The following is a 26,909-nucleotide window of genomic DNA, read 5'->3' as shown; positions in this document are numbered from 1 at the left end:
TGTATCTCAAGCTGGCCTCAAAATTACCTATGTGGCCGTGGATATCCTTTAATTCATAACCCTCTTCCCTCTAGCTGGGATTTCATGTATGTACCATGATGCCTAAAAAAAAGTCTATAGTTTAGAAGGCTATAAAGTTCTTGGAGGGGAAAAAAAAAACAGTCTAGAAGCCTCATAAAAGTGACATTTAAGCTGAGTCCTACAGAATAAGGAAATGAAATAGTATAAAACAAATATAGGTATCGCAAACTGTAGAACTAGTGGGAGATCTAAAGGGACTAGAGAACAGGTTGTTTAGAGGAAAGAGACATAAGATTTGAAAGACAGAAATAAACTTTATTATGAGAGATCACTAATTTCTTATTTAATTAATTTTTATAATGGTACAATAAAGGGGAAATCGCCCTTTTTGCCTACATAGCATCACACCAAGTAACAAATGATTTACCCATGATTATGACGACAGTGCTAACGCCCCTGCTCACGTGTTCAATGAGACATGGCCACTTAAGACCAGAGTGATACCCTACCCCAAAACAAAAAAACAAAGGTGAGCTTGCTGTGCTAAGAAACAACTGTGTATAGGCATCACTGACCCAGAACTCACACTTTTTAACAAAACATCAGCCCCAAAATACTGAAATTGTTGTGTTTACTAGAAGGACCACTGAGTCAGAAATAAAAGTGGCAGCACTCATTTACAGAATTGATTATTTTAAATTATTACATTAAAGCAAATCAAATTAACAGTGTATTCTTCTGGGTATTGCACCTTTAATGACAAATCAACATCTCTGAATTAATTCACAATATTGGAAGGAGTGGTATTTCAAAACAAAATTAATTGTGCCTTTCCTCCCAACTCTACACCAACACTCATCATAAGCTTCCATCAAGTGCTTTAAATAACAATACTTTCAATAATGTGAACTCTGTTCTTGTTATACTTTGCTGTAACTTCCTGTGTCTTTGACATATTCAAGAAGCGAAACTCATGCATAGCATGTTTATATTATTCCCTCCTTAGTGAAAGCTCACAGACAATGTCAGGTCTGGAGAGATAAGAGCTGCTTCCAGGACATGAATTCTCATGAGGATTAGGCAACCACCATCTGGGGCTCCAGAGTTTATCTGCAGCAGCTGCCTTCAAAGTATCACATCAGAAGTGTGTGTGTGGAGGGGGAGGGAAGTCTAATTCTAAAGTGTTTAACAAGTTGCTCTAGCCTGGCTCTGATTGTTCTGGACTGCCTTTTTCCTCCTTAAAATAAATAAGAATAAAATACAACATAGTGACTCTCTCCCTAAAACACAACCAATTTAAAACAATGCAGTGTACTCAAATAAACACATCATGCACTTGTATGTTGGCTAATATTTAATATCATCTGTGGGTATGTCATAATGTGTACAAAATGAAATTTAATATTCAGCCATTTGGTAAATACCGAAGACCTAAAATTCTTTTCAAAAGAAAAGAACACAAATTGGTTTCATTCATTTCTTAGATATCTGAGGTTTCCTTTTATAACATTCTCAAATGACATTAAAATAACACTAAACTTCATTAACAGAAAGCTTTTAATCAATACTTATATAAGGAAACACAGGAAGTAAAAAAAAAAATGAACATACTAGGGAAGAAAAGTAAATTTAAAATCCTCAGTTTTAAACAGCATCCAGCTAAAGCTGATTTAACTGTTGTTAAATGTTTAATTTTTCTAGTGCCAAAATAGTTAAAACCAAACAAAAAGTGTGACAATATAGTAAAACATAACATGGAAAATAAATATTTTCTACAAGGTACAAGTGTCAAAAACATTTACCTGTTTCTTTAAATTTGGTCTTCTTTAATTTAAATATTGTTCCTCTTTTATGGAATGTTAAGTTATATTTGCTCATTTGAACAATCTAACTGGCAAAGTGGCTGCATCTGTAGATAAAATTTTACCATAATAAACAGCCTTATAGAGAATGATTCATTCTTTCATTATTCATGTACAGTATACAGCAAGCCTATTTCTGCAGTGGGCAGTATGATCTAGAAAACAAAAGAGATTTGGGTGTGCCAAAATCATAAAGCTGATAAATAATTTTTGTAATTTCTTCCATACCTAAAAATAAATAAATCAATCTATGTATGCATGTGTATATGTATGTGTATTTATGTATGTATAGATGTGTGTGTGTGTGTGTGTGTGTGTATGATTTTGAACAAAACATTTTGTCCTGTTTCCTAAAGCAACCACATAATTCCTTCACTGAAGTCCAATACAGATAATTCAAATGCATCTGTAATTGCACTAGACTGGCTCTTCTAACAACTGTTCTCTCTCTTACTGTCAGTGGTAGAATAATTTTTATTTATTTATTTATTCATGGGAGGGAAGATACAGAACAGGCACTCCAGGGCCTCCGGCCATTACAAACATACTCCAGATGCATATGCCACCTTGTGCATCTGGTTTACATGGGTACTGGGGAATCAAACCTGCATCCTTAGGCTTTTGTAGGCAAGAGCCTAGCCACTAAGCCATCTCTCCAGCCTGAATAATTTTTCTTAATGATACAAACTTATAATTTCTAAACTTTGTGTCACTCTTCCTCTTCTCTCCAGCCACCCATTTTAAGTCACACCATTAAGTCCTGGTGGCTTTTCCTTCAAATTTTAATTTGTTAATATTTACTTCCAATCCTAAAATTATCAACCTAGTGTTAAATCATTCCTCGGGCTTTAGACTAAATTAAGTATTTTTAAAATTTTATTTGAGAGAAAAGAGAGGTAGAGAGGAGATAAATAGATGGGGGGGGGGGGAAGCGAGCGCACCAGGGCCTCCAGCTGCTTGCAAATGAACTCCAGATGCATGCACCACTGTGTATGTAGCTTTACGTGGGTAGTGGAGAACTGAACCTGGGTCATTAGACTCTACAGGCAAATGCTTTAACTGCTGATCCATCTCTCCAGGAACTAAATTAAGTATTTTATTGGTAACATTACTAATAGCTAATTCACAGGTCACATTAACTTATCACTACAGTGAAACAATTATGTGATCATATTAATTATTCTCCAAATTATTCATCCTATTCTGTTTTTCTTGTTTAAAATACCATCCATTTTCCTCTACACAGTCAAATTCTGACAGTAAATTCATCAGGATTCAAATTCAAATGTTTCCTTCCTAGAGCAAGAGGCCATATGTATAGCAAAATAGTATCTTTCCTGAACTGCTACTTCAGAGACAAAACATGTGTCTTAGGTGATCATGTCTCAGATCTTATGTTCTGGTTATATTTTTCATATTTCAGAAGGAGACAGAAAAAAATTAAATTTAAAAAATTAAAACTCTATATTTCTTCCAATGCTCACAATAGTTCATAACATGATAAATGTCTGTTGATTGAATTTTTCAACAAAAATATTTATACATTTAGGTGAGGAACTGGTATACGTGCAAGAGCTTCACCTTCATAAAAGACACTAGATTCTAAGAAATGTTTCAGTTCTGCTGTAGTAACTGAGAGCTAGATGTGACATAGCATGCAAAAATGTCCTCAGTATACAGAACTTGTCTATATAATAACTGCTTGTAATAAATACTGGCTATTCTCTTATAAATGGGTTTTTCTTTTAAATTCCTTGTATTTATTAGAGATTCCATTTGTTACCCAAGATGTGGATTTATGGGATTTATATCCTGAAAACTAATTCCAGCATAATTTCACACTAAAGCATTTCAGAAGTAAACCAGGATAACACCCAAAATAAATCTTTCCCTTGAGAATAAAAACTCCATGAAAATGATGAATAAACACGTCACTAAACTTGAGCATGATGCCCATGAAGCCCAGGCTCTAACTTCATCTTCCAAGCGCTTTGAATCGGTGTCACCCTAGCCCCCACACTGTGCTCCTTTTTCAAATACACGGATACACCCACCCAGTACAATTATATACAATTATAACTCAAATTCCCTGTACTAAACTCTCAGTCTGTAGGACTGAAGATTCTGTCTCTTGAGTTGCACTATGCTTCCTTTTACCTCTAAATACTCTATCCATTTACTTAATAAGCTTTTAAATCACTCATGTATTTTCTGAATCACAGTGGAATGAAGTACTGCAATCTAGGTTTTATTAACCAGTTTTCTACTGAAAGTACCACCCAACTAAAACCAGAATGGAACTGGAGAAATGGCTCAGTAGTTAAAAATGCTTACTTGTAAAGATCAGAGTAACAATCCCCAACAGAATCAAATACCACTATAGCATTTATCCCATCTTTAAGAATATATCCAAAATTGTATAAAAACCTAACCCTCAGGTACAAACTTAGTTATAAGAGTACTAGTGTGGTTTTACAGGGGAAAAACTGTAGAGATTGTTGGGCAGTTAAAGGCTCTTGCTTGCAAAGCCTGACAGCTCAGGTTCAATTCCACAGTATCCACATAGAGCTAGAATCAAAATGGAATGTACATCTGGAGTTGATTTGCAGAGGGGGAAGGTCCTGGTATACATATTCATTCTCAATCTCATTCATGTTCATATTCTCTGTGTGTGTCTCAAATAAATAAGATTTTTAAATCTTTACTTATTTATTTATTGAGAGACAAGAGGGGAAGGGAGGGCATGCCAAAGCCTACAGCCTCTGCAAATGACCTTCAGACACATGTGCCACCATGTGCATATGGCTTACGTGGGTAGTGGGGAGTCAAACCTGGAACCTTAGACTTTGCAGACAAATGCCTTAAACTGCTAAGTCCCAAGATATTTTTAAAGCAAAAGCACAAAAATAGTTTAATTTTCATGGAAAGAACTCACACACTCATACACAAGAGTGACAGAGGGGACAAGAGCGATTGCCAGGTACTAAGTATCTTTTATAAACAGTCTTTGTATTATAATTTCCACTTTGTAAAACAGAAAACCTCCAAGTGTCATAGTGTCAAAATTGAAACGGGCAGGGAGGTACCTCAGCAGGTAACAGCACTTGCTATGCAAGAATAAGTACCTGAGTTCAATCCTCAGTATCCACATGTAAACAAACAAACAAACAAAAAAGCTAAGCAGGGCCTCACATGCTTGTAACTCCAAGACAGGAAGATTGCTGGGATGCCACTGGGCAGTCAGTCTAGCCAAAAGAAAAACAAAATCAGCTTAAGCTCTAGATTAAGTGAGAGTCCCTGTTTAGGGAAATAGGACAGAAACGTAATAGAAAGAGGGCAGTCTCCTCCTTTGACCTTCGCATATGTGCCATGGGACTCTTGTCTGCACACACATACCACCACACATACACAACACTGTACACAACAACACATACACATACACAACCACAACCACACATACACAACACTGTAAGACAAAATAAACTCTTTGTTTCCATCAGCTGCTTTTAGTCTGATGTTTGTCCCAGCAATGAGAAGATAATTAAGCTCAAACCAAAGCTTACTAAATAGTTTAAAAAAAAAAAAAAAACTTACTAAATACTATGTGCCAGGCACTTTTGCTAAACAAAACAGATTCCTTCCTATTAATTCCTGTATTTGGGAATTCAAAACATGGTTACTTATACCATAAACTTCCCAATAGCCAAAAGGCAAGAAAATCTCAAATGTCCAACAACTGATAAGCAAGATGTGATATTTCCATGCACTGTATATTATTCAGCCATAATGAGATACTACATTCTAGGCTGGGTGTGGTGGCTCACACCTGTAATCCCAGTACACAGGAGGTAGAGGTAGGAGGATTGCTGTGAGTTAGGGGCTGAAGGGGTGGCTTACTGGTTAAGGCACTTGCCTCCAAAGCCTGAGGACTGGGTTCAATTCCCCAGTACCCACATAAACCAGTTACACAAGGTGGCACATGTGTCTGTAGTTACTTTGCAGTGGCTAGGGGCTCTGTAGCATCCATTTTCTCTCCATATTTGCCTCTCTCTCTCTCAAGTAAATAAATAAAAAAGTGAGGTGAAGAACTAGGACTTGTTCTTTTGCTGCCTTATATACATGCCCATCTCAGTAGTCGATTCTTGTAAAAGGCAAACAGTGAATATTCAATGACTATACATATAAAACTGTATTTGAAACAATGGAAAAATCTAATAGCTTAGACAGGTAATGATAAATAAGCAAAAAGTTTAAAAAGGAGTTATAAGCAGGCATGGTGGTACACAACTTTAATCCCAACATGAGGGAGGTTCAGGTAGGAGGATCATTGTGAATTGAAGGCCAGCTACAGAATGAGTTCCAGGTCAGTCTTGGTTAAACTGAGACCCTTTTACGGGGGGGGGGGGGGGTTAGAGAGATGGCTTAGCAGTTAAGGCGCTTGCCTGCAAGACCAAAGGACCCAAGGTTCGATTCCCCGGGACCCATGTAAGCCAGATGCACAAGGGGGTGCACACATCTGATGCTCATTTGTAGTGACTAGAGGCCCTGTGCGCCCTTTCTTTCTTTTCTCTCTCTCTCTCTCTCTCTCTCTCTCTCTCTCTCTCTCTCTCTCCCTGCCTATTTCTGTATCTCTCTCTCTCAAATAAATAAATAAAGTATTGTTTTAAAAAAACAAAGTTACATTTTTCTTCATTCTATAGATCTTAATACACTATAATACAGGTGCACATATGCAACAAGTACTACTACAGAAATTCTTTTGTCCAACCACTTACATTAACAACTACTTTATATAAGAGATGGAATAATTATCCTTCTAAGGTAGAAATAATGCTTTCTGAAATATGTTTGTCTTTGGTTTGCTACTTGTTAAGATGCAGCAAGCTTTTCTGTTTTGGAAGAAAACTACTTTTTAAAAGTAATTTTGACATAACTATCAAAAAATTTCAAGTTATGATTCCTGCTGGAAGATGCTCCAAATATTAGTTGTTAAACCATTTTCTCTGTTAGAAGATATTATCAAATGAAGATATATTTTACCAAGCTAAGTAATACAAAGGTAAAGTAAGAACTGCCAGTTGAAAACAATTTCACTTTCATTGAAATCAAGTCAATGTATCATTATTCAAAAACATATGCTCGTCAACACAAATAAACTTTTATTTCTGAAAGTTTCTATTTGAAGCTAAAATCCTAAAATAGGCCCTAAGTTGCACGACAATTCAGCTACTAAGAAAAAAGCTAAGTAATGCTTCCCATGACTAAATGGATTAATTCTTTAGCCCAAACACAATTACTGTTCTCCACACTGTTCCATTGAACATCTAAATAAGCATCTCAAAGCTTATTTTATCCAAAGAATAGATTCAGACCAAAGATTAATCCCAATGTATAAAGTTTACATTTTGTGTGAAGTTTTTTTAAGATAAAAATCTATAAGTAGTAATCAAGAAAAGAAGTCATTTTAGACAGGTGTTGGGGATGACATCTATTGACTAAAAAGATATCTTTGTTGAAGGAGTGCCCTGCAGATTCTAGTAGATGTCTTTTTCTCAAAACAATTTTTCTGACTTAGACTTTGAATCTAGATTTTAACACAATGTGCATACCACACACACGGGGGGGGGGGGGGGGGGGGGGGCAGAGAGACAGGCACCCGGGCACTAAAAGGAATCGTTCTTCAAGAAACAACCTATTACATGGAAAGAAATGTTTCATCTGAATGTTTCTTTTCTTGCTTTAGACTCTCAATAACAATCATGTACGAAGAATGCTACTTTCTGATCAAGTTTACTACATATTGTATTTTTCTGTATTATTCTAAATATCAATAACCTGTTACAGTCCACATGTGCTCTAAACAAGAGACATGGTGAAGCCAGGTAAAAGATAATAAATAAGGGAGATGTGATACAGTGGAGTAATTCTCTGTGGCTCAAGGGGCAAAAGTGAAAGAAAACAAATAGATTCAGATCAGAATTTGCTAATTGTGGAAAGTCATCTGGTTGTGGGATGGCCTGCCTTTTAAATGCCTGTTATTTTTGAGATGTAAATAGGTAAACAGCAAGTAGCTTACAAGAACCCACTATGTTAGGGAGAGCATGCCATATGGTGGGAATCTAAACCAGATACTCGATAAGGCTTGCTCTCTTTTCTCAGACTGTCTACTTAATTTCTACTCTTCTATATCCTTAGTTGTGAAATTATAGTTGTCTTGTTATCTGCACAATGCCCCTTGGGAGGCCACGGCTGTTACATTGTTACAACAATGATTATTAGAAAAAAGAATTTTTGGGCTTGGCGACTGAGTGCTTGCCTGTGAAGCCTAAGGACCCCGGTTCGAGGCTCGGTTCCCCAGGACCCACGTTAGCCAGATGCACAGGGGGCGCACATGTCTGGAGTTTGTTTGCAGTGGCTGGAAGCCCTGGTGTGCCCATTCTCTCCCTCTCTCTCTCTCTCTTCCGCTTTTGTCTCTGTCTCTCTCAAATAAATAAGTAAAAATGAACAACAACAACAAAAAAAATCTTTTTGCATTTGACTAGAAGATTACCTGCTGTTGTGGTCTTCTACAAGTCTGACTTGAAAGACTCACAACCACCGTGAATGTATTTTTAAAACGAACGAACGCTGTGAGTGGTGGTGCCTGCTTTTTAATCCCAGCACTTGGAAGGCAGAGGTAGGAGAATTACTGAGTTCAAGGCCAGCCTGGGACTTCAGAGTGAATTCCTGGTCAGCCTGGGCTACAGTGAAACCCTATTTCGAAAAATAAAAATAAATAAAATAAATATCAACCTACTTAGTTTTGGACTTCTTGTGAAGGCAATATGAAAGGCCTTTGCATTATTGGAAATAATAGTTACAAGGAAGTAATTGAAGTGGCAGAACTGAAAAAGAAAATGTAAAATTTTTAACCAGTTTTGATTCAAGCCTGAGTTCATTAACAGAAAGCTAAACAGCCCAAACCTTACCTTTAGCAACTGCAGGTATAATCAGATTCATTTAAATGGTTATTAATACCCTTTGGAATTTTAATTAGCCAGGAGGACAGTTAATACAGATAGCCCTTGGGGAAGAACTGGAATTATTCTCAGAATTCATATTCCACTCAGAAGGGTACCCCTGTATAATTTCTATCCATACATTTTAGCAATAGCTCAGAGGTTAGTAGAGAGGGTTAAGAGTACCTGAGGAAATATGAAGGCCACAAAAATTACAAATTAAGAAAATTTTTAATGAGAAAAAATTCAATAGACTTTGTTTTGTATGCATTACAAGAGCCTCACTTAGTAGCCTGGGAGTCATTATGTAGTCTAGGCTCACTTAGAACTCACTATGCAGATTAGGTGGGCCTTAACTCAAGGGGATGGTCCTGCCTCAGCCTCAAAAGTACTGGAATTATGTATTTGAGCCACCAGTCCCAACTTCAATATACTTACTTAAAAATGCATTGCTGAGTAGGAGGGAACTAATACACTTCTAATAAGAAAGAAAAAGGACTCGCTAGAAATAAATGCTAAGATACATAGACTGAAATGTAGAAGGAAATTAGAAGACAAAGGACGAAATTTCCTAGGAAGATTTATTTACTCTCCATGCTTAGCTGAAAGAACAAATATCTCAATGCCCCCCCAAAAACAAGTTTTCTTGTTTAACTAACATACACACAAAATGCCAGTTTAATTCTTTGAGTACAAGCACACATACTCTGTTGTAAGTGAACCCCAGTGCCATGAATGGGTCTCTCCCCCACTGAGTAGGGAGGCCAATGAGGCCCCCCAAACAATACAGACTGTTGTCAATGTTCTTGGTTACCCATCAGAACCTAAAGGTGAAACCCTATTGCTTTACTACATGCTACAGTCGCAGGACATAGAGAAATCAAGCTGAAACCACCTTTCTGATGGCTACCTGCCATTTTGCTAGAAAGTGTTATACAAGCTGCTAACAACAGTCTTAATAAGCAGTGGTTCCTGAAACCAACATTATCAACCAGCCAGGAAAGATGTACCCACAGATGCAATAAAACACCTGCTTTGTGATTAGATTTGAGGCCCGGTAAGTGGGAAGGGATTTATGCCTGGTACTGAAAACCTGAGTCAAAAGCCTGTGACTTGAAAGGACATTGTTCCCTGATGTTACCATTTGTTGAGCCCAATAAACTGCCTTCTAGGTGCAAATGTACATGTTTATGCCCATTGATTAATGCTGTTTTCAGTCTTAGAGAGGCTTCTTTTTACAGACTGTGGTCAAAACTGGGGAGACCCAAAATTCATCAAGGTGACATGATGGAAAGTCAAGTGCTCAGCACTAGACAAGTCATCTCTATCAAACCTCCCAGGGCTCGGGGAACATTTCAGAGGAGATGGAAGACAAAACCCTACATAGAAAAAACAAAACAAACAAAGAAAAACTAACAAAAAAAGCTGGGCATGGTGGCATATGCCTTTTATTCCAGCAGTAAGGAGGCAGAAATAGAAGGATTGCTGTGAGTTTGAGTCCAGCCTGAGACTATATAGTGAGCTGGAGGCAAGCCTAGGTTAGACTGAGACCCTACCTCAAAAACAAAAAAAAAAAGAATCAGGCTGGAAAGATGGCTCAGTGGTTAAAGACACTCGCTTGTAAAGCCAGGTAGCAGGTTTGATTCCCCTGTACCTGTATAAGGCCAGATGCACACAGTGGCACGTTTGTATGCAGCAGCAAGAGGCCCTGGTGCACTCTCATTTTCTCTCTCTCTCAAATGAATAAAAAGATATATATATTTTTTCATGGTAAGGTCTCACTCCGGTCCAGGATGAGCTAGAACTCACTATGTAGCCTCAGGATGACCTCAAACTCAGGGTGATCCTCCTACCCCTGCCTCCAAAGTGCAAGGCATGCACCACCACACCTGACTCAAATAAATAAAAATATTTTTAAAAAATGCCTGGGTTCCCCAGTTGTTCATGTAGAACAGATGGTGAATAGAGAGAAACAGGATACATTAATGCATTAAGAAGAGAGAACTGACTGTCTACCATGACAGGAGTCACCTCCACCTCACCTGCTGGGACCAGTCATTACAGTGACACGAGAACTGCTCTCATGGCTAGCCTGAAAACCGGTTCCAGAGAAATGGCCAACAGACACTGTGGTCACTCAAAATTCATCAAAAAAGAGACCCAGAGTCTACAGAGAAAGCAACACTAAATCAGATATCTCTTGTCCCACCAAGGCTCAAGAACATTGGGGAAGGGGCAGAAAGACTGTTAGAAGATCACTGAAAGACCTTGCTGGAGCTGAGCCGAAAACCTCCCCCCTGTAGACCAGCTGACAGAAAGCTGAAAAGGCTAGGCTGCATGCAGTTCAATGGAGACACGGAAGTCATCAGTGGAGATAAACAACAGTGAACACTGCAAGCATTAAGTTGGGCCAGCCAGGCCAAATGATCCAAAAGGGGCAGAGGAGGGAATACATGCCTGATATTGAAAACGTATGATGACAAAGTCATGAGCCCTGGGGGTGTAATGTCTGCTGGCATCTGACTAAATGTATATACTATGCTCACCAAACTGCCCACTAAGCACTTCTCTAAAAAGTTCATGCCCACATATTAATGCTACTCTCACTTTTGGTTAGAGAACCTTCTCTTTTCAGATGGCGGTGACCTCTGGAATGACTCAAAAGGTACTACAGTGGTGAGAAGTGACAGAGGAGTGCTCAGCAATGAAACATCTCTATCACACCTTCCAAGGCTCAGGGTCCATTATGGAAGAGGTGGTGGGAAGAATGGAAGCGCCAAAGGAAGGGTAGGACTCCTTACAATGCACTCTTCCAGACACAAAGTAGCCAGGACACCCATGACGTCACCGTGTCTGTCAATGTGTACAGAAGTCCAGTATAACAGGAGGAAAAGATGATGACATCAAAATAAAACAGGGACTGATTTGAGAGGGGGAGGAGATATGATAGAGAGTGGAGTTGTAAAGGTCAAAGTGAGGGGGGAGGTTATTATCATGGTTTATTGTCTATAATTACGGAAGCTGAGTATAATAAAAATAATAGATTTAAAAAAGAAAGATTCTAGGAGCCTCAGGGTAGGTGGAAATAACCTGGGGGACTATATTTCCCTCCCATCCCAGTCCCCACAATGAATACCAATAACCCTAAGCATAATTGGGGAAGGAAAGAGAGGGATCTAAGAGTACAACCTTTTATTTTTTTAAAAATAAAATAATAATAAATTAAAAAGACAATACCTGTTCTCTCCTTCCTCATCTCTCAAATAAATAAAATATTAAAATAGTAACAACTGCTCTCTCCTTTCTCCCCACTCAAATAAATAAATAAAAATAATTATTAAAAGGATATTAAGTGCTGCAGCAGTGTGAATGAGCAGCAGCAAGGGTGACCCCAGGACTGATTAAAAGCCACCATGTTTAGCACACACATCATGCTGTCACCGCCTTGCCCCAAAGAAAGTCTGAAAGGGATGCTGAAGGAGATTAAAGCCAAGGTGAAGGATGACCAGAGAAGAGCTGCAAGGTTGGGTGTTAAGCCTGCTCCTTTAAAGCCAGAGCCCAAATCTAAGAAGGAGAGATGGTACCCAAAGGGAAAAGCTACTGCTGGCAAGCATGGGAACAGCCCTGCAGAAAATGGAGATGACTACACATGTCAGGCCCAGCAAGCTGAAGGTGCTAGAGATGCCAAGTGAAGTGTGTGTGTTTGTGATAACTGATTGTACAGCTTGAAATACTATTTTTGTCCAATTTTATAATAATGCAGCATTTGGGGTTAGAGAGATTGCTCAGTGGTTAAAGGTGCTTGCTTGTAAAGCCTGAAGGCTTGGCTTAGATTCTCCAGTATCCACATAAAGCCAGATGCACAAAGTGGCGTTTGCAGTGGCCAGAAGCCCTGGTATGCCTGTTAACCCCCCTCTCCTTTCTCTCCCTGCTTGCAAATAAAAAAATAAAATGTAAAAGCTGGGTGTGGTGACCCACGCCATTAATCCCAGCACTTAGGATGCAGAGACAGGAGGATCGTTATGAGTTCAAGGCAAGCCTGAGACTACATAATGAGTTCCAGGTCAGTCTGGGCTAGAGTGAGACCCTACCTCAACAAAAAAATGAAATAAAATAAAAATAAATTTTTAGAGGTGGAAAAAGATGGCTCAATGGGAAAGGCATTTGACTTCAAAGCCTAATGACCTGGGTTTGACTCCCCAATACATAAAACCAGACACACAAAGTGGCACATGATCTGGATTTCATTTGCAGTGGCTGGAGGCCCCGGTATACCCATTCTCTATCTCCCATATCTCTGTTTGCAATAAATAAATAAATAGGGCTGGAAAGATGGCATACCAGCAAAGGCACTTGCTTGCAAAGCCAAAGGACCCAGATTCAATTCCCCAGGACCCACATAAACCAGATGCATAAGGTAGCACATGCATCTGGAGTTTGTTTGTAATGGCTAGAGACCCTGGCGCACCATTTCTCATTCTCATTTTCTCCCTCTCTCTCTCTCTCTCCCTATTTCTCTACCAAATAAATAAAAATAATAAAAATAATAAATAAAAATAAAAAAATTTAAATGTATTTTATCTTAATTTTTTCATTAGTATACCAAACACTTCATTGTTTGTGGGGAAGGAACATGTCTCACTAACACACTGTCAGTGAAATGATGGCAAAAACAGCTTTCCCTGCTAGTGTTGAAAGATTCCTCTAAAGTTCAAGGAGGAGGGATTCCCTGATATTGACATAGTAGCCACCTTGGCACAAATGCCTTGTGACCTAAAGGAACTCATTTTTCTGCTCTCCCCTTCCACCATCAACACAGACTTAACTACCTTAAAACCGGAGACCTGTGGGGTCCTTTTAAAGTGAGTTTTGCCAGATGTCAGATAATCTAACTTTGCAGCTGCATCACTGCAATGGTGGTTCTTACAACAGCAGTGGTTCCTTTTCTAAAGGACTACAGGGTTTTCAGGTGGATAATTCTGCCATGCTCATTTCACTTCTGTCAGCTTGTGAAGTTGCTAAACAATATGCTTCATGTGAAATGTCAACCCTCACTCACTCTATCTAAACTTTCCCTCTTCACAGCCTCAAACAAAGACTTCACTGGATATTATAGTAGCTCTCTGATTATAGTAGTCCATATAAGAAGGAAATCTGAAAGTTCCTGTGTACTGTTAATGACTATCTGCCTATGTCCTGCTTGAAACACACTGATTTTTTTGTTTGTTTGTTTTTCGACATAGGGTCTTAATTCTAACCCAGCCTTGTCTGGTATTCATTAGGTATTCTTAAAACTGGCCTTGAATTCACTGCAATCCCCTACTTCTGCCTCCCAAATGCTGGGATTAAAGGTGTGCGCCACTTTACCTGACAAAACACATGATTTTTTATGAAAAGTATCTTTACTAAAGATGGATACAGTTTGGCTTAGAAAAGAATAAATAAAAGTACCAACATCTGCCACCATGGCACTGTCTCATGATCCAAAGTATAAGTCACTCAGACTATAATTCAAAATAATCTGACACATGAATCAAGAAAACAGCAAGCTATGAGGATAGACAACATGTGTTGACAGAAATAAAGTGACTGATTTAATTATCGAAGTTTTTTTTTTTGCAAGATTTTAAAGCCATTGGGGGATGTGGAGATGGCTCAAGTGTATAAAGTACATACCACACACGAGTGAATGAGTTTGTATCCTCATGTAAAGCCAGATATTGAAGTATGAACATCTGTAATACCAGCATGCCTAAGGAAAGAGCAAAGGCAGAGAGAGAAGAATCCTCTAAAACCTTGCGGGCCAGTTAGTCTGTTGGACAAAGTTGTGAATAATAAGACTTTGCCTCAAACAAGGTAGGAGAAAACAACTCCTAAAATTGTCCTCTGACCCTCACATGTATTCCCTGCCACAGATACCTTAGCTCACATATGAACACACATATTCCACATATAAAAAAATTTACAAAAATGTTCCAACTAGAGCAAATACTCAGGATGTAAGTCTGTCTTTCTCCCGTCTTCTACCCTTGCCCTCCCTCAGAGACAGAACTTCACTTCAATTTCCTGACTCTCCATTCTCCCAATAGCTGGGATTACAGGCATGTGCAACCACACCCAGCTGGAAAATTCACTCAATTTTTTTTTAAGAATATGAAGAACCAAAAGGAAAATTCTGAAATTAAAAATATATAGAACAAATGAAAACATCATTGAATGGATATGACTAAGGAAATTATTAGCAAGACATTTAAAAGATGAAAGGGAGAGCAAGACCCCAGAGATATCCATGTGTAATAACACGAGGTTTGATATTTCATTCTCTAATGTTCCAGAAAGAAAGTATGAAATGAGAGGGAGGAACTATTTGTGAAAATGGCTAAAAACTAAAATTTAAAAATTTTTCAGTTTCAGTTGCATTACTTATACAGAAACAAAACTGGAATAACTGAATTCCTCAGACCACAGACATCACTAAGAATTGATATGGCATTTCTAAGTGTTTGTTTGAGGGGAAAAGTTAGCCCAGAATTCTATACTCAATGAAAATATCCATAAGGAATGAAGACTAAAAATATTCTCAAATGAAAGAAAACTAATAACTTATTACCAACAGACCTGCTGCTCAAAAAGAAGTGCCAAAAGTTCTCCAGAGTTAAGAAATAATGAGTCCAGAAGAAAACAGAACGTTAGAAATGAAGGAGGACCAATAGAAGTGAAGAGTCCTCCTTCTGACATTGTTAAAATATTTTCCATTTGAATATGAATAGCAGATGAAATAGCAGTTTTAGATGAGATTTTCATTGTAGATATTCACATAACATGTAAGACACCAAAAAAGCAAAAACCTTAAGGATAACCTGATTTACAAGATGATAAATTTCATAAAACTGCTAGTTGCAAAGCTTTTTAAAGGAGAACAGTCAGAAAAGATCGAATATCCATAGGTATTTAAAAAGTCACATCATTTTGCTTATTTCATTCCTTTAGATCCTTCTGTCTCCCTAAGTGGAAATCATGACATCAAACAGCATGTAAGAACCTATTGATAGGGCTGAGTGTTGTAGAGCATGCCTTTAGTCCCAAACTCAGGAGGCAGAGGTAGGAGAATCACCATGAATTCAAAGCCAGCCTGAGACTACACAGTTAATTCCAGGTTGGCCTGGGCTAGAGCGATACTCTTATCTCGAAAAACAAAAACAAAAAAAGAACCTACTAATAAACAGCACTGTAAAGACCACAAACTGAAAAGATATCTTGTCTTTTAGAATCTTATATTCAAATCAAACAGAAAAGACATAAGTAATGGATTAAAATAGATGGAGAAAAAAAATCTCAAAAAAAGTTACATTCAAATAAAATACACATTTTATAGTGGCAAAATAGCAATATACTTCTTTACACAAAGAAAAAGCATTTAGGTAGGTTTACTTGACTGTTGATTTTGCTTCACATATTTTACAAGCCATGCTGTTTCTAACAGAAAATACACTTATCTTTTATAAGTCAGAACTTCCTTTAAGTGTCAAATTTGAAAGCGATTGCTCCATTTTCAAAATCTAAGTTACTGAGTGGGTATAGAGTCAGATACATAAAAACAAATGCTTTGAAGAGAAGCCATCTCCCATGTATTAACTAAAACCTAACCATAGAAATAAGTCGTTTCATCTTTAATTCATCTTATTACTTCTTGATTTTATTCTGGCCCAAAGAAAAATATATCTTTGAATTTATAAACATTCTAGCAGTCTAAATTTTGTTTCCTTTTAACTAAAGCACATGATCTTCAGTAATATTAGTACATTCTTAAAATGCAGAAACCTGAGTTACTGCCAACTGTCCTCGATGTGTTTGTAACACCCTAAAGATTAAACAGTCTGTCATAAATCCTATTACAGTATATAATCTCTAAATTACATTCAAGAGGATAAAAATATACAGAATATTAATGAGCTTCACGTTTTTATAACACCCTCTACACTGAAGGTGAAAACCGAGTTACTTTGGATAAGTTTATGAAAATCTATCTCTAATAGGCATTAAATAAAATATATTCTGCTCATCTTTGGGATCAGTTACACTGAAAATGATCTCTGTCATAAAGTAGATTATCCTCTTCTATTTCTCCTACCCCAAATTTCAAGCCTTTCCTAGATGGTATCCTATCCATAAGAAGGGCAAGAAAAAAAGATGACTTGGGTCTAAGTAACTTGAAATTCTGCTGTAAAGAAATAATCTACCAGGCGTGGTGGTGCACGCCTTTAATCCCAGCACTCAGGAGGCAGAGGCAGGAGAAGCACTGTAAATTTGAGGTCAACCTGAGACTACAAAAGCAAGACCCTACCTTGAAAGACCCAAAGAGAGAGAGAAAGAACTAATCTGAATAACTTTTAAATAGAGAACAGCTAAAGGTAAATGTATTGAATAAAATTATTCTGTAAAATCTGTAATCCTAGCAATTGGGAGGTAGAGGAAAAATGATTTAAAAAAAATTAGGGGTTGGAGAGCTGGCTTACTGGTTAGGGCTCTTGCCTGTGAAGGATCCAGGTTTGATTACCCAGTACCCACATAACCCAGATGCCCAAGGTGGCACGGGCGTCTGGAGTTTGTTTGCAGTGGCTAAAAGCCCGGGCTCATTCCCCCCTTCCCCCCCTCCAATATAAATAAATTAAAATGAAAGAGAGACTGCAGATAAGGGAGGCATCTCCTGTGTCATCATGACAGTGTGCAATTCCACAGTGCCTTGCACAGTGTGCCTCTCATTTCCTCCCTTACTGCCTCCTTTTGAAAATAAATAAATAAATATGAAGCCTGGAGAGATGGCTCAGCAGTTGAAGTGCTTGATTGCAAAGCCTAACAGCCTGTGTTTAATTCCCCAGTACCTGTATGAAGCCAGATACACAAAGTGGGTATGCATCTGGAGTTTGTTTACAGCAGGAGTAAGTCCTGGTGCACCTATACTTACTTTTTTTTCTTTCACTCTCTCTCACCTCAAATACATTTTAAAAAAAAAACAAAAAACTTTATAAAGCCAGGCATGGTGGCACACACCTTTAATCCCAGCACTGGGGAGGCAGTGGTAGGAGGATCACTGGGAGTTTGAAGCCACCCTTGTAATACATAGTAAATTCTAGGTCCGTCTGAACTACAGTGAGATCCTACCTTGAAAAACCAAAGAAATGGACTGGAGAGATGGCTTAACAGTTAAACACTAAGCTTTCCTGTGAAGCCTAAGGACCCCGGTTCAAGGCTCAATTCCCCAGAACCCACATTAGCCAGATGCACAAGGGGGCACACGCATCTGGAGTTCATTTGCAGTTGGATGGAGGCCCTGGCATGCCCATTCTCTCTCTCTCTCTCTCTGCCTCTCTGTGTCTGTCACGTTCAAATAAATAAATAAAAATTTAAAAAATTAGGGCTGGAGAGATGGCTTAGCAGTTAAGCATTTGCCTGTGAAGCCTAAGGACACTGGTTCGAGGCTCGATTCCCCAGGACCCACGTTACCCAAATGCACAAGGGGGTGCACGTGTCTGGAGTTCGTTTGTAGTGACTGGAGGCCCTGGCGTGACCATTCTCTCTCTCTATCTGCCTTTTTCACTTTGTCTGTCACTCTCAAATAAATAAATTTTTAAAAATGAACAAAAAAATTAAAAAATTAAAAATTAAAAAAAAAACATATTTTTAAAAAACATTATGGGGCACAAAACACAAGAAATCTAGATGTAACACAGAAATATTCTCACATAGTAGATCTAAGATGTAATTAAAGTTAAAATATGCAACAGGATAAAAATAAACCGTATTTCAAATAATACAGCATACCATTCAGTATGCCTGATAGTTAAGACAACCAATTCTTGACTTCCGGTTAAAATGGCAGCATAGGCACCCACCAAAGCAGCCTGGGGGGGGAAGGACCAAAAAAAAAATCAGCAAAATACACACTTTCACTAAAATGCGAGGCGAATAGGAAATTGAAATGGCAGCAGAGAAGTAGAAGAGATCCAGAGCCCACACAGGCCGGCAACTCGGCTTGAGCTGCAGGAAAAGCCAGGTGAGGGGATTTTCCACTCACACTGGAGCTCTCCGCAAACTCTAGGAACGTGAAGGGAGAGTGGCAGTGAACAATGGAGGAGCAGCAGATCACAAGGTAGAAGAACCCAAAATTGATCAATGAAGTAAGTTTCAAGCCAGCACCTGCATTTGCTACCTTACAAAGGACAACAAAAATGCTATCAACAAAGTGGCACATTCAAAATACTCTACCAAGCCGGAATATATATATATATTCTACCAATATAAACATAGCATTAAAAGACCTTCATTAGCAAGACATGTCTTTAATCCCAGCACTTGGGAGGAAGATCTCCATGAGTTCAAGCCCACCCTGAGACTACAGAGTGAATTCTAGGTAAGCCTGGGCTAGGGTGAGACTGTACTTCAAAAAAACAAAAACGAACAAAAGGGGGCAGAGAACCTTTATTCATATGTTTAGCTATAATGCTTTATGTATATTAAAATAAATTTTATGCCGGGCGTGGTGGTGCACATCTTTAATCCCAGCACTAGGGAGGTAGAGGTAGGAGGATCACTGTGAGTTCAAGGCCACCCTGAGACTACAGAGTGAATTCCAGGTCAGCCTGGGCTAGAATGAGACCCTACCTCGAAAAACCAAAAAAAATAAATAAATTTTAAAAATAAAAAACTAACATGTCTTAGATACTGTGGAATGATGCCTATTTTGAAAAACATATTTTGCTTTGCAATACATACATATTTAAAAAAAACCACTATCTTACTAGAATTAAAATTTTTTCCAAATCCCAACTTTCCTTATCAGCCAAGAAAATTAACATTCAACAATGCCATTTTATGTACCGAGGGAATATTTGTAAAAGAATTGTATATTTTTAAATCTACTTTTAATAAGTCTTGAAGACATGTTTTCATGTTAAAAGAAAGTAAACTAGCATCCTGTATTTTTTTTTCACAATAGTTTCTAAAATACAAGTTTAAACAATGAAATCTAGTTTGTTTCATTTTTAACCTATCACATATACTCTGGGTCTAATTTTTAGTTCAAACTCAGCAGGTACTTATTGAGTGGTCTAGTACATGTCTAACACTACTGCCAAGCACTCGGGGAAAAAATAACCATTCTGGTTCTCAGTATCTGTTCTTCCTTGTCCTTATGGCCTACACAATCAATTGATGAAAGATGCCAGCAGGAGAATTCTATCCTCATTTACGATACACTTGACTTAAATTCATACCCATGGACTTTTAAACTCAGAATTCAAATAAATACCCACTATGAAGAGGAATTCACAAGAATCTGTTTTTCTGTGGGGCACTCATCACTGAGGGGTAAAATTTTTCTCGTATGCATCATGAAGGCAGATCCTTTTTCCATGTTGTTGGCAAAACTGTCAATCATCTTGATGAGCAGCAAATAAATGAATGCCCAATGATGGGATTCTGTATTATCCTTAAAAAAGAAATCCATCAACTAAACATCAACAGGTAAATGTTTATACTCGACAGCCATCAATTTCAACTATCCATGCAAAGAGACAGGTGAGCTGGACTGGTAAACCTCGAAATTAGAGAAGTATTAATCGTCTGCTTCCAGCCAATATAAACAGATGTTATTTTTAAACAGGCAAAATCATCTCTTCCACTGAAATTTATTTGCAGCAGATAATGTTCTGTTACATTTTTAATCAAGCAGATGAAGTTACATTTAAATTGAAAATCTGCTTCACTCAACTAATCAGGCAAGTAAAATTCAGAGATGATTGAATGGCATTACACAGCACACTATTACGGCAGGTAAATTGGGAAATTTACCTGTCACACCACATAGAGTATTGTTCAGCCACTGCATCTGCAACTTAGAAGCAAAGCACTAAGACAAAAAGGGAAAGGCATGTTAAACAGACTTATAAATCGATCATATTTTATGAAAACATTATTAACACTGCCAGCAAAATAAATAAATATCTTTTAAAAAGAAAAGGGGGAAAACACAGCACTTCTCAAAGACTCTCAATAAAGATTTACAAGGGTTATGCTTATCTACTTCATGTAAGTATCATGCCTGGTTATTTTGAAGATCATGATACGACTGTGGCGGAGGAGAAGCAGCAAATATTAGAGCAAAGAAACAATGACCACATAACAAGAAAATGATAGACATTAAAAAAGTAAATGAAATACTGCAACAAGAACAAAATAAGCATTATCAACACCGACTACCAAAATGACTATCACTCCTCATTAAATGTCATTAATTTCAGACACAGAATGCCACCTCTAAAACTTTGCCAAATTTAAATTTATAAAACCTCTCCCTTTTAAGGAACATTTCTAAATACTTTCAAAAATTACTTTCACAGTTTCTTTTCTTTCTTGGTTTTTTTTTTTTTTTTTTTTTTGAAGGTCTCACTCTAAAATTTACTATGTAGTCTCAGGATGGCCTTGAACTCACAGCAATCCTACTACCTTAACCTCTCGGGTGCTGGGATTAAGGCATGGGCCACCATGCCTGGCTTCACAGTTTTTTAAAAATACCAAATGCTATTTAACAGAAACTTCTGTTTTTACTGCCTAATATCTGTAAGCTCAAACAGTCTGGAAGCAATTCTAACACCATGCACCAATACTGTTTCATCTTGTATCTTCTTCTTCTTCTTTTTTTTTTTGGTTTTGTTTTGTTTTATTTTTCCAGGTAGGGTCTCATTCTATCCCATGCAGACATATAATTCACTATGTGGTCTCAGGGTGCATCTCCTACCTCTGCCCTCAGAGTACAGGGATTAAATGTGTGCACCACCATACCCAGCTCATCTTGTATCTTCTAATACTTGTTTTAGCCTCACAACTTTTAAAACATATAGGCTAATACGCTAGCCATTGTGTTTTTTTCTTTGTCTTCTTTCCTTTCTTCCTTTCTTTTTCTACTCCATCTTCCCATCTGTCTATCCTACCTTAGGTTGTTTTGGTTTGGTTTTGCAAGGTATGGTTTTTCACTCTTTCACTTCGCTGACCTGGAATTCACTGTGTAGTCTCAGGCTGGCCTTGAACTCACATGGATCCTCCCAAAGTGCTGGGATTAAAGGTGTGTGCAACCATACCCAGCATTTTAGTTTTAAATCCTCTTTTATCTCTCCTTTTTTAGCCCATTTCTTCATCATTTTTTGGTGGGGTTAAGGGTAGGTTTTGAGGGAGCTAGAAACAGCAAAACACTAATGTGTTCTAAATTATACAAAGGAAATTATGTACTATTCATTTCTTAATATGGAGTGACTCTTCTTACTATATTCCATTAAGAGTGACATATGCACAACCTATCCTGAGATTAATTAATAAAGCTAGATAGACATCATGTATTCATCAGCACAAAAGGTATTATTTTTAGTAAATTATTGCTTAGGGTTACATTTTGATTCATTTTGTGTTACCGTAATAAAATACCACAAACTGGGCAATTTATAAAGAAATTTATTTCTTACAGTTGGGGAGGCAGGGAAGGCCCCAGTCAAGAGGCCACATCTCATATCTGGTGAGAATCTTCTTACTGAATCATATGATTGAATGCATGATATAACAAGAAAGAGCAAGCATGCATTCAAACTTTTGTTGTCTTACACTCTGGCAATGGAGACCCTGCTCAATACCTCATTTAACCCTAATTATCTCCAAATTTTATTAATCTGATGATTGAGCCATTAAGATCCTAACACTTGAACTTTTGGGGACCACCTTCAAATCATGGCAAGTTGCAAGTTTTAGGTTTATAGAAAACTATAAAGGCAATATAGTTCTCATATATCCCTCACATAGTCCCCCTATTCTTTTTCCTTTTTTTTCAAGGTAGGATCTTGCTGTAGCCCAGGCTGGAGTGCTGGGATTCCTTTTGGTTATTCTTACATCAATACGGTATATATGTCTAAACTAACAAACCAATATTGAAGCCTTACTACTAAAGTCCACATTTTATTCAGATTTCTTTACTTGTTACTCAAGGTTAAGGTCCTTTTCCTGTTCTGAGACAGCAGTTGAACACTATATAACATTTAGTTATGTTTCTTTGTGTTCTTCTGGAATGTTACCACATCTCAAACTTCGTGATGATCATTTCAATTTGAAGAATACTGATTAGTACCCAGGGTGATGGCGCACACCTTTAATCCCAGCACTTGGCAGGCAGAGGTAGGAGGATCGCCGTGACTTCAAGGCCACCCTGAGACTATACAGTGAATTCCAGGTCAGCCTGTGCTAGAGTAAGATCCCTCCTCAAAAAAACAAAAATCAAAAAACAGGGGCTGGAGAGATGGCTTAGTGGTTAAGCGCTTGCCTGTGAAGCCTAAGGACCCCGGTTCGAGGCTCGGTTCCCCACGTCCCACGTTAGCCAGATGCACAAGGGGGCGCACGCGTCTGGAGTTCGTTTGCAGAGGCTGGAAGCCCTGGCGCGCCCATTCTCTCTCTCTCTCCCTCTATCTGTCTTTCTCTCTGTGTCTGTCACTCTCAAATAAATAAATAATTTTTTAAAAAATTTAAAAAAAAACAAAAATAAAACACTGATTAGTTGTTTTATACCAGGATCCACAACTGGGATCTGCCTAGTGTTTTTCTTTTTCTTTTATTTTTGTGTGATCAAGCCACTTTATTAGCAGACTTGAAGCTAGAGAAGAGAAGTCCTTCAATGGACAGATCTCTGTGTTCTCACTGCTGAAAGTGTCTGGTGTTTTCCTCACAAAAGGAAAGGGATTATGGGTTTGGGAAAGGAAACTTCCGTGGAATCATTCTCACATTTTATCCAGCATAGATAACCGTCAACATACCTTGTTGCTAATACTACTAGTCTTAGTGTCTTACTATGTTCTGACAACTTCAGTCTTCATTTAAAAATATATATATATATATATATATATATATATATATATATATACACACACATACACACACACATTAAAACATTTTTTTTTTTTTTTTTTTTTTTTAGTTGGCAGGTCTTACTATGTCATTCACTATGTAGTTCAAGTTTGGTCTTGAACTTGGGACCAAGTTCAAGATCAACTTGCTCCAGCATCCAGAATGCTGGGTTACAGGTATGCACCTCCAAGCCTGGCACATTTCTGTTCTTCTAAATTTCAAAACTTCTATAACAATATGCTAGTGTCCTTCACTGTTGAAGAGGATGCTACTAGTTGTTCTCATTACGCATGGCTCAATGGGGCCAGAGGAATCAAGGAACAGTACTACACTGTGCTCCCCACACTGTACAAAGAGTAGTGCTCTGGGATGGGGAGAAAGTACAGTGGTTTAAAGGCACTTGCTTCCAAAGTCTGACAGCCCTGGTTCAATTCCCCTGTAAAGCTAGATGCACAAAGATAAATGTTTTGTGTCAGCTTTGCCTGTAGTAATTATCCCAAGTCTGTGCTGACCTGGCTCCAAAGTTAGTACAAAATAGAGGGGAACAACTCTGGGTGATCACCAAAATTTCATGAAGGAAATTTAAAGAATACTATTGTCTGAGCTCCAATTTAATTAGAATCTTTGGGATAAGACTTGGGCACCTATACTATAATTACTGTTTTTATTTTTATTATTATTATTTTTACCTCTTTAAACTCTCTAGTCTTCCCTACTCCAGACAATTCTATATTAACTGCTACAGTGCAGGCTGATCTGTCTTCCTATCATAGCATTCATAGCCATGATATAATATTAAGGGTTTACATTTCTTGTGTCAGTTCAGTTATTCCCTAATTGTCTCTGGCTTAAAAGAAACTTGTATGGCTTAAATCAAAGGTATTTAAACACTGGTAGATTAAGCATACAAGGCTGAGGACAATGACTAACAGAAGTATTACTAATGATAAAATATGAATGACAAGAAGAAAAAGCAGACTGGATACTAAACTGCTAACACCTGTGACAGAATGTTCACTGAAATCTGAGCTGCAGCTAAGGAGATGGCTTGGTGGTTAAAAGCACTCGCTTGAAAAGCTTACTGGCCAGGGTTCAACTCCCCAGCCCCTGCATTCACAGGCCAGACTCATTTACAGTAGCAAGAGACAATGTTTCAAGGAAGGTGAACACAGACAACTCCTCTGACCTCCACATGTGTGTGCGACATAAATGCATTTAAACACACATGTGCATTTTTTAAAAGCCTGGGCTTGGGGCTGGAGAACATGGCTTAGCAGTAAAGGCATTTACCTGCAAAGCCAAAGGACCCCAGTTCGATTCCCCAGGACCCATGTAAGCCAGATGCACAAGAAAGCACATGCATCTAGAGTTCATTTGCAGTGGCTGAAGGACCTGGCGTGCCCATTCTCTCTTTGTCTCTCACTTTCTCTCTCTTTCTCTCCTCTCTCAAATAAATAAATAAATAAAATACATTTTTAAAAATCCCTGGGCTCATTTTTATATTGAAACAACTTATGAAGTAGATTATCTCACAAGCTAATGTAATGTAAGTACATTACCAATAGGCTAAAGAAATACTTGCCCAAGTGCTAGGGATATACCTCAGTCTCCAGTGCCACAAAAAGTAGGGAGGGAAGGAGAGGAGACAAGTTCATCTGAAGCATATGGAATTTAGCATATACTACCTACCATTACATCAATTTTTTGTTTTTCAATCTCATTCTTCATATGTTCAAGGAAAAACAGAAAAATAGCCCTTGATTTTAAAAAAAATCAGGGAACTATTTTTAAAATTATTTAATCTTAAATACCAGTACCTGAGGGAAAGGCTATGGTCTGTAAGACAGACAATTCCACTGCAATGAAGGACATTAAGGGGTTATGGTTAGGGAGGGGGGCATAGATGATCAAATAAGGAGAAGACCTTCTAAGATACATGAACCAGCAGAGGCAGAAACTGTTAGGAATCACAGGAAATGAAAGCTGCAACTGCCAGAATACAGAAATGAACCATCTTAAATCTGGAGGTGTTATTCCAAGTGAGATACTATAGATAGATTATAGACAGACAGACAGAGGGACAGATAGACGACAAATAAGTGTGTGTGCGTGTTCATATGTCAAAGGCAAAAAGATAACAAGAATGACAGCATGTATCTATTCCCATAATAAGATGATCAGAAAATCAGGATGATTCTGACTCAGGTACTTTGACTATTTCCAGTAAGTCACAGAATCCGGTATTCTTTGTGTATTTGCTTGTTTTTGTTTTGAGGCAGAGTCTCACTCAACTCATGGCCATCCTCCTAATTTAGCTTCCTGACTGCTGGGATTACAGGTGTGGGCCACTTTGCCTGGCTTAGGATCAGCTATGTTTTTTATGTGCGCAGATGGGAGGGGATGACATGGTGTGCATGTGGAGGTCAAAGGACAACTTCAATCTGTGCTCCATTTTCTCTGAGGCAGTTTCTTGACTTTGAAAATGAACTGCCAGACTGCAAAGGAAAGTCTGGACCTTCTAAGAGACTAGATGGCTCATGAAGTTCAAATTCTCCTGGCTCTGCCTCCCATGGCTACTGAACATTGGGATCATAGATACTATGGGCCATTTTGCTTCCAGCTTCATGTGGATGTTAGAATCAAAGCTTGACTAGCAAGCTTTATAAGCAAATATCTTTAACCCAGGCTGACCTAGAATTCACTATGTAGCTTCAGGCTGACCTCGAACTCACAGCAATTCTCCTACTTCAGCCTTCCAAGTGCTGGTATTAAAGCATGTGCTACCATGCCTGGTTAAAATATTAAGTTTTATAAATCACCTAGTAGGTAACAAAACACGTAGAAATTTATTTTCTTAGACAGTGAATACACTACAAAAGTACCAACACGGGGAAGAATAATATACCACCTCCCTCCTTTTTTTCAAAAGATCATTAGCTGCTGAGTTATATTAAACTTATATAAAACTTGCCATAAACATTCTTTATTCAAATTACTAGTAATTAAACACTTGTTTATTTTCTGTAGAACAGTGCTTTATATTCTACTTTTCTATCTAACAAAACTATTTTCCCATATTAAAAACACTGTA

At 37.9% G+C, this 26,909-nt stretch overlaps 1 protein-coding gene and 1 pseudogene across 2 annotated transcripts in view; one reads left to right on the top strand and one right to left on the bottom strand.

The window, feature by feature from the left end:
* LOC105943998 overlaps nt 1–12,573 on the top strand; it is a 76,880-nt pseudogene extending 64,307 nt beyond the window's left edge.
* Zcchc7 (zinc finger CCHC-type containing 7) overlaps nt 1–26,909 on the bottom strand; it is a 224,956-nt gene that overhangs the window by 140,002 nt on the left and 58,045 nt on the right. The gene's annotated exons all lie outside the window — the stretch shown is intronic.

The sequence above is a fragment of the Jaculus jaculus genome, chromosome 1 (assembly GCF_020740685.1).
Source record: "Jaculus jaculus isolate mJacJac1 chromosome 1, mJacJac1.mat.Y.cur, whole genome shotgun sequence".
Lineage (NCBI taxonomy): Eukaryota > Metazoa > Chordata > Mammalia > Rodentia > Dipodidae > Jaculus > Jaculus jaculus.
This window is presented reverse-complemented; position numbering and strand designations above follow the sequence as displayed.